Source organism: Fragaria vesca, linkage group LG5 (assembly GCF_000184155.1).
Source record: "Fragaria vesca subsp. vesca linkage group LG5, FraVesHawaii_1.0, whole genome shotgun sequence".
Lineage (NCBI taxonomy): Eukaryota > Viridiplantae > Streptophyta > Magnoliopsida > Rosales > Rosaceae > Fragaria > Fragaria vesca.
The window spans coordinates 9,097,111-9,103,855 of record NC_020495.1 but is presented as its reverse complement, the minus strand read 5'-3'; the positions used below and the strand labels follow the sequence as shown (position 1 = coordinate 9,103,855).

General features: G+C 39.4%; 1 pseudogene; it reads left to right on the top strand.

Annotated features, from left to right (window-relative positions):
* Positions 1 to 5,376, top strand: part of LOC101300630 — a 15,405-nt pseudogene extending 10,029 nt beyond the window's left edge.
* Positions 5,377 to 6,745: the final 1,369 nt, after the last annotated feature.

Here is a 6,745-nt window from a genome sequence, read left to right as displayed (position 1 = left end):
TTGAATTTTTACTTTTTCAATGTTGCCTCAGCCTTGAATTAACGAGTAACATTGAATGAGTGTATCCGCCCATGTCTCAGCCTTGATTCAAATTAATATTTTAAACAAGATGAGCTGTTATTTTAGATCAACGAAGAGTTCGAAGGGCCCAAGGTCCGAATCGTCTGAGGGAACCTCTAGCAACCCTCAAACGTCGTTTCAGGGCCCCATGACAGCCAAACGTGCGACTCTTCTGGAGACGGCACAGAGGCAGCCGGAGGTGCCCCCTTAATCGAGGCAGCCGGGCGTCCCTCGTTCCTTTAGGCAGCTGTGGCCTCAGACCCAGACGAAGGTGTCTGCACCCGGTATGCCTAAGATACACCGGGCGCCCACTCCGAGTCCTACTGCTTCGGATGGTGGGTCATCTGGGGTACAGATGCCGCCGCCTCATCTGTTCCTTCCGCGGACGATACCGACCTTACCTGCAATCGATGACTTAGGGACGCCGATTTATCCACTGCCCCCGCCAGTGGCTCCATCAGCGGCGTACCAGTTCGTGCCTTTTGATATGCCTCTTATTTCCGCGAGGGTATCATCATCGGCGACAGAGATGGAATCCGTCGCGTCCGCCGCGAGCACCTCAAGTAATCAGTGATGAATGATTTGTTTTCTTATAATTAATAATAAAGGGTCTCCAATTTTAATAATCAATTTGGTTTATCATGTGATAGGCATTGTCGGAGCGTAGCCGGCAAAGAAGAAGAGAGGCCCCGTCACAGGGAAGGCTCTCGAGAATACCGTCAGTACCTCAAGAAGGATCGTCATCGATACTGACGGGGATGACGACATAGTATCTGGCGAGAAGTCGAGGACGTACTCCGGCAGCGTGGGAGCGCTCATTAGGGATAAAGTCCCTATGTTGTGGTCAGACTGGGGCAAGGTCCCGCAGGAGGTTAAGGACATGGTCCACAACGCGATGTCGGTGAGTTTATAAAATGCCTCAATAATATTATGTATTACATTGTTGATTTCTCGAAAAACTAAACTAATAAACGGTTAAATACATGTGTGGTTTGACGTTCCCGAGCACCTGAAGAACAGCTGGGCGGACGTTGTGCATAGGGGAAGGTACGTTGGGAAGTTAATGAAAAAACAAAATTGTATGTGATATTAATAATATTTATAATATTTATAATATTTTTGTTGTATCTGTAGGTACAAGGAGTGGAAGAACGAGTTGCAGACCCATTGGACTACGCACGGGAACGCACGTTTTGGTACCCCTGTTGAGTTCCAGTACAGGGAGTACGAGTGGCGTTGGCTTCTGACATCAGAATTCAACAACCCTCGTAAATAGGTATTTAAAAAAATTAATTAGTTAATTTGTCATTAAGTACGTGCGTTTTAAAATATTTTACTAATAATTTACTTTTTTCTTTGAAGGCCGTTTCCCGGGCGAACGCTCAAAACCGGCAACGCAACACAAGGAACCATCATGCCGGTTCTAGACCGTTCGTTGTCTTCATGGACGAGGCGGCCATGGAACATCCAGAAGTCAACCGGTACGTCTATACGTACGAGAAGGCATATCCTGACGCCCAAGAGGATATTGTAAGTCATCTTACGTTTTTAAATTTTAAATTTTACTTATATATATGTCAAAATGTTAATTAATCATTTTTTTTCCTATCCAAATAGGCGAAGGTGAGGGAGGCTAGTGACGAGGTGATGAGTGCTATAGTGAGGGAGACATGGCCGGACATGCAGGAGGAAGAGATGTCCTAAGCCATGTCCCGGATCGACACTTCGGATCCGAGGGTTGGGGCGAGGATCATGGGCACAGCCTTCCCACCGCGAGCAAACAACTTTTACTGCCGGGGTCTAGGAAAGAAGGGCGAGGGGGTCTTGAAGACCACTCTGGGATTTCAATGAAAGGCAGCCTCGACCAGCAGGAGGACCTCGACCACCAGGACGACTTAGCTAGAGTCGGAAGTTCAGACTACGAGAACAACAAGCTGCTCAGGTTGCCTATAATGCCGCGCAAGCAGCCTATAATGCCACGCAGGCAACCTATGTTGCCGAGATATATGCCATCCAGCAGGCCCAGTAGCGGCATATGTTCTAGTATATGCAGGAGTTTACAGCTGCCCAGCTTCAGGGACTTCCGGCTCCGCCCATGCCTACGGCTATACCGCTATCCCAGCCGCTGCAACCTCTGCAGCAACCTTCGCAGCAGCCTCCAGAAGCGGATATTAATTTAGACGACCTAGATTTTGCATAGTTGATGAATTATATAGTTTTATGTGCTTGTTGTTGGTTATATGAAATTGTTTTGGTGTATTTTGCAGCTTGTATGGAATGGTAATTTAGAAATTTCATGTTTTTTTTATTACTGGGATGGACTTATAGCCGACGAAACATGTAAGAAATTCGTCGGCTATAGTATTTTTAATTTTTTTAAATAAGGTTTAGCCGACAAATTATGTCACGTTTCGTCGGCTAAACCATTCTAAAGCCGACGAAACAGACTATATTTCGTTGGCTTTAGTAATTCTTTAAAAAAATTTATTACACACTTTAACTGACGACTATCTAATTGCTTCGTCGGCTAAAGTCTGAGACTATGGTCGACGAAACATTTAAGGTAGTCGTTGGCTAAATTCTGGGAAAAAAAGCCGACGACTTGTCTTTCGTCGGCTAAACTCTGGGACTATAGCCGACGACGTCTTCTTGTTTCGTCGGCTATAGTCATCGCCGACGACCTTTTCCCGACGAATTCTTATCGACGATGGCTCGTCGGTTAAGATCTTAGCCGACGAATCAAGCTTTTTTGTCGGCTAAAGTGCTTGTCTTCGTCGGCTAAAGTGCTTGCGGTGGTAGTGCTGTTAACCTATATTCAGTCTTTACTACAATTTATTGGATATGCTGCTTTCGTAACGGTAGCTGTGAAGTTTACATGACGGCTAGTTAAAGCAGCTTAAACTCTTTGTATGTTTAAGCCTTTCACTTTATGTATTTCCCAAGGTGATAAGATGAAAGGGATTGATGGTCGCAGAAACTTTTTATTGTTTTTTGTTTTGTTTCAAATTGAAAAGGTTTTCCTGTTTAGGTATCTTGCACAACATATAATAGATGATTGTACTTGTGAAAATTCTTTTGATTGCCATGACTAGTAACGAATAAGAGAATGATGTAACTGCCTGCTTTTAATTAATTTTTTTTATTTTTTTTAAGGCCAAGTCTTAAATGAACTCAGCTAGTTGCATATTGTCTTAACCCCTTTTCAGGGGATATACATTTCCAGGATAGGCCATTTTGTGCTCTTATTTGTTTACTTACGGAATTCATATCTGATTACATTTACAGTTTGCTCCAGTCTATTTAATAATTGTTGATGTTGCAAAGCAGGAAGCTTTTAAATACATCGTCACAGAGGAATATTGAAGCCTGAGAACTGGTATGATCTCTTCTTTTGATACTTTAAAAAAAAAATCTTTGGCATTTTAGTTAACTTGCCCAGTGACCCCCGGTATAATGTTTAGACTTTAGAGTATCCCGGCCCATTGACAATGTGATCCGTCTTCCAATTATGATTTCCTGTTTCACGTCAACCAATTGATGATGCATTTAAATACTCGTCATTGTAGTACTTCAATGATTGTGAAAGAAGTAACATCACTGGTTAGGAAGTCCTTCTAGTGAGGACCCTTAAGTTGAGGATTTTGTGAGAACTTTTCGGTTTATAGTTTAAAAAACCCAATTTTCGATCACATTTTGACATCTTATCTGTTCAGTTTTTAGGTTTATATAAGTAGATCATTTCTACAAATTTTCACCCAAATTGGTGTTCGTTAAGATAACAAACTAGATCAAATTAATAGACGAACCAAATCTGTTAAATATGAACCGTTCAAGTTCATAATTGATAAATCACACTTATGAATGTCTTAACAATTTTTAATATAGCTGAAAATTTGAATAAATTATCTATTCATAAATACCTATAAACTGAACGGTTAAGATGTAGATATAAGATCGAAATGTGGGATAAGCCGAAAAGTCCTCACCAAGTCCTCAACTTAAGAGTCCTCACTAGAAGGGCTCCCTCACTAGCTATGCTTACCGCATATTGTTGAATCTGTTAGATAATTTTCTTTTGTTGCCCAATCCATTGTCAGGTCAGTACAAATATATTCCGCAAGTATAGTGGACCAGTGGATATATGGTTGTCCAATATTATATTCCATGCAATGCTCAAATGAAATGTTGCATTGCTTGGTAAATGAGCAACCCCGAAAGAGCTTCCGGGCGATGGCACAACATGCAAGGCAATGGGTTTGGTAAGCTTTTACTTGTAATCCATTGAAAGTACATGGAATGTCTTTGTTATTCTCATACGTTCTTCCTTGTTTTTCTTTCTTGTGTGAATCTTGTTATACTTGCATCAACTACAAGAACTCCAAGCAATAACTTCTTCAACATCCCTAGATTGGACATATTTCTAAAATTAAGATAGTCTAATGAGCTATCCTTCTTTCTAAAATTTGTTTTATATTTCAGGTTTCGCAAGCTTTTTGTGGCATTTTCCAGTTGCACCTATGTGAACATGCTTAGAAAGATGAAGTAGCTTCTATGATCCTGTACTTGTGTTTTGGTTAGTCTTCTCCTCACATGATATACGGCAGGTAAAGACATGATTCCTTGTTCTAGATGCTGTTTCTTTCTCTTTTCTGAGACATTCATTTATAAAAGTGATTGGAGACCTTACAATATTGGGCACAGTTTCACTGCTTCTGGGACAACATTTCAGTGTGAGTTTTGAGTCAGTAATAAGATCCCAATCTGATGGAATAAAGTAGTTCTTTATTCTTCTGCCATTTTGCTATCCATGAAATAGAGATGCGGGAAGCTTCTGTCCAATTTTGTTTTGTATAATTAATAAGCCTCTCTATAAGAAAATGGTAGGAACAAAATGGTTTGTGTTATTGATAAGCCTCTCTATAAGTACCTCAAAGTTTTAATTATAGGAACAAAATGGTTGATTTTGTGCAATTATGTCAAAAAGGATAAAAATAATACGAATAAGAAACTACTTGAAGGATCAGCTTTCATCAGTGAATGCATGCTCATTCTAATTGATTTGTTGCATGTACAATTGTTCTCACTAATTATATTGCAATTCTTCTTTTGTCAGGTTGGCCAGCGTATTGTTGGAATCCTGAAGGAGTTCGATTAGCTGAATTTATTCTGAATAATTACATCTACTGGTGGTATCTTAATTTGCACCTTTATGGTTCAGGTAAGGGCTTCATTTGAAACTTCAAAAAACCACTCCCAGTTGCTCACTGCTATAAATCATGCATTCCTCAATTCTTTTTTCTTTTGGCAAAGAAATCATGACTTTCTAAACAGAATATCTGAAATTCGGTTCTTTGAAATGCTGCATTAAACACTCTGCAAGTATTGAGAATGCTAACATGTAATTATACACTCCAACCAAAGGATCAATGGGATTGCTATTTTGAGTAGTTACACGTAGTTGTATAGTTATATAATATCAGAGAGGGTTAAGCGTCATATGTATGGAAGTTCTATTTAGCTATCCATACCTCTGAAATCCTATATATGTACATATTTTCCTTTTTCTTCACTAATTTCCCTTCTTGTTACACCAGTTTCTCATGCGGGCTCTGGTTTGGATTTTGAAAGGCTTGTATAGTTTGCAACTGAGATGGAGAATATCAAAGATGTGGTTCCTTTCCCATTGACACCTGGTTCATCAGAACTTCAAGGAGGTTGTTAACATTCTTTGTTTCCCAAGAAGTCTGTTCCCTTATTCTTACCTTTACCATTCCATTTTGTATTGCGTTTTCTCAACTCAAGTTTTACAAGAAACCCAAGGTGGCTTTAATTCTGTAGGCCTGAAAGTGAAGGATTCTCATATAAGAACTAAAATGTTCATAAAACATTCTTTTGTTTTGGACAATATTCTCATATTTGTTTGATTCTTTATCATAAAAGTTGCTGAAACATTTAAGATTGGAACAGTAGGCTGACATTTTTCTTATGAGTTGCTAGTGTTTGTATTACTTCAAACTGCGAAAAGAAAGTTTAAGATGAGCAGTAACAGAGAATTAAGAATATGGCTGTGGACAAAAAACAAAAGTGAAGGTGCCCTTGACTGAGAGTTCTTCCTTCAGAATAAAGTAAAGTTGCTTATGCTTTCAAAATGCTGCCCAGCTATTTTTCAGTTGGATTCAATGAGGAAGTGGTTATCAAAGAGACCGGTGTTTTTCTTAGTAATGCAGGAGAGGTGGGTATGCGTCACGAGAATATCGACCTTCACTTAGATTTTTTATTTATTTATTTTTTTTCCAAAGACAGACTAATGTTTCTTCAGAGCCAAAAAGAAAGAACATAAAAAAAGAAGGGAAAACAAAAACAAAATTGACTAGCAGGCGGGGTATTTCGAATAAGAAATTAAGAATGCATGCCATCCTAATTAGCTTTTTTCTATTTTGCATTATATATGGCAAAAACAAAAACAAAAAACAATAATCAAAGCATACAAAAAAACATGCATGATGAAGAAGCAACTGTTACTGATTGTCCTGGACAAAGAAAGGAATAAAGCAAAGGGAATGACCCATCACATGCACATATTGAAAATTAAGATGTTGTCCAGCACTCACGGCACCGCCGACCTCGTCCATTCCTGGCCTTTCTCTCAAGTATTCGAAAGCTTAATTCACAGTAGTGCATTTTG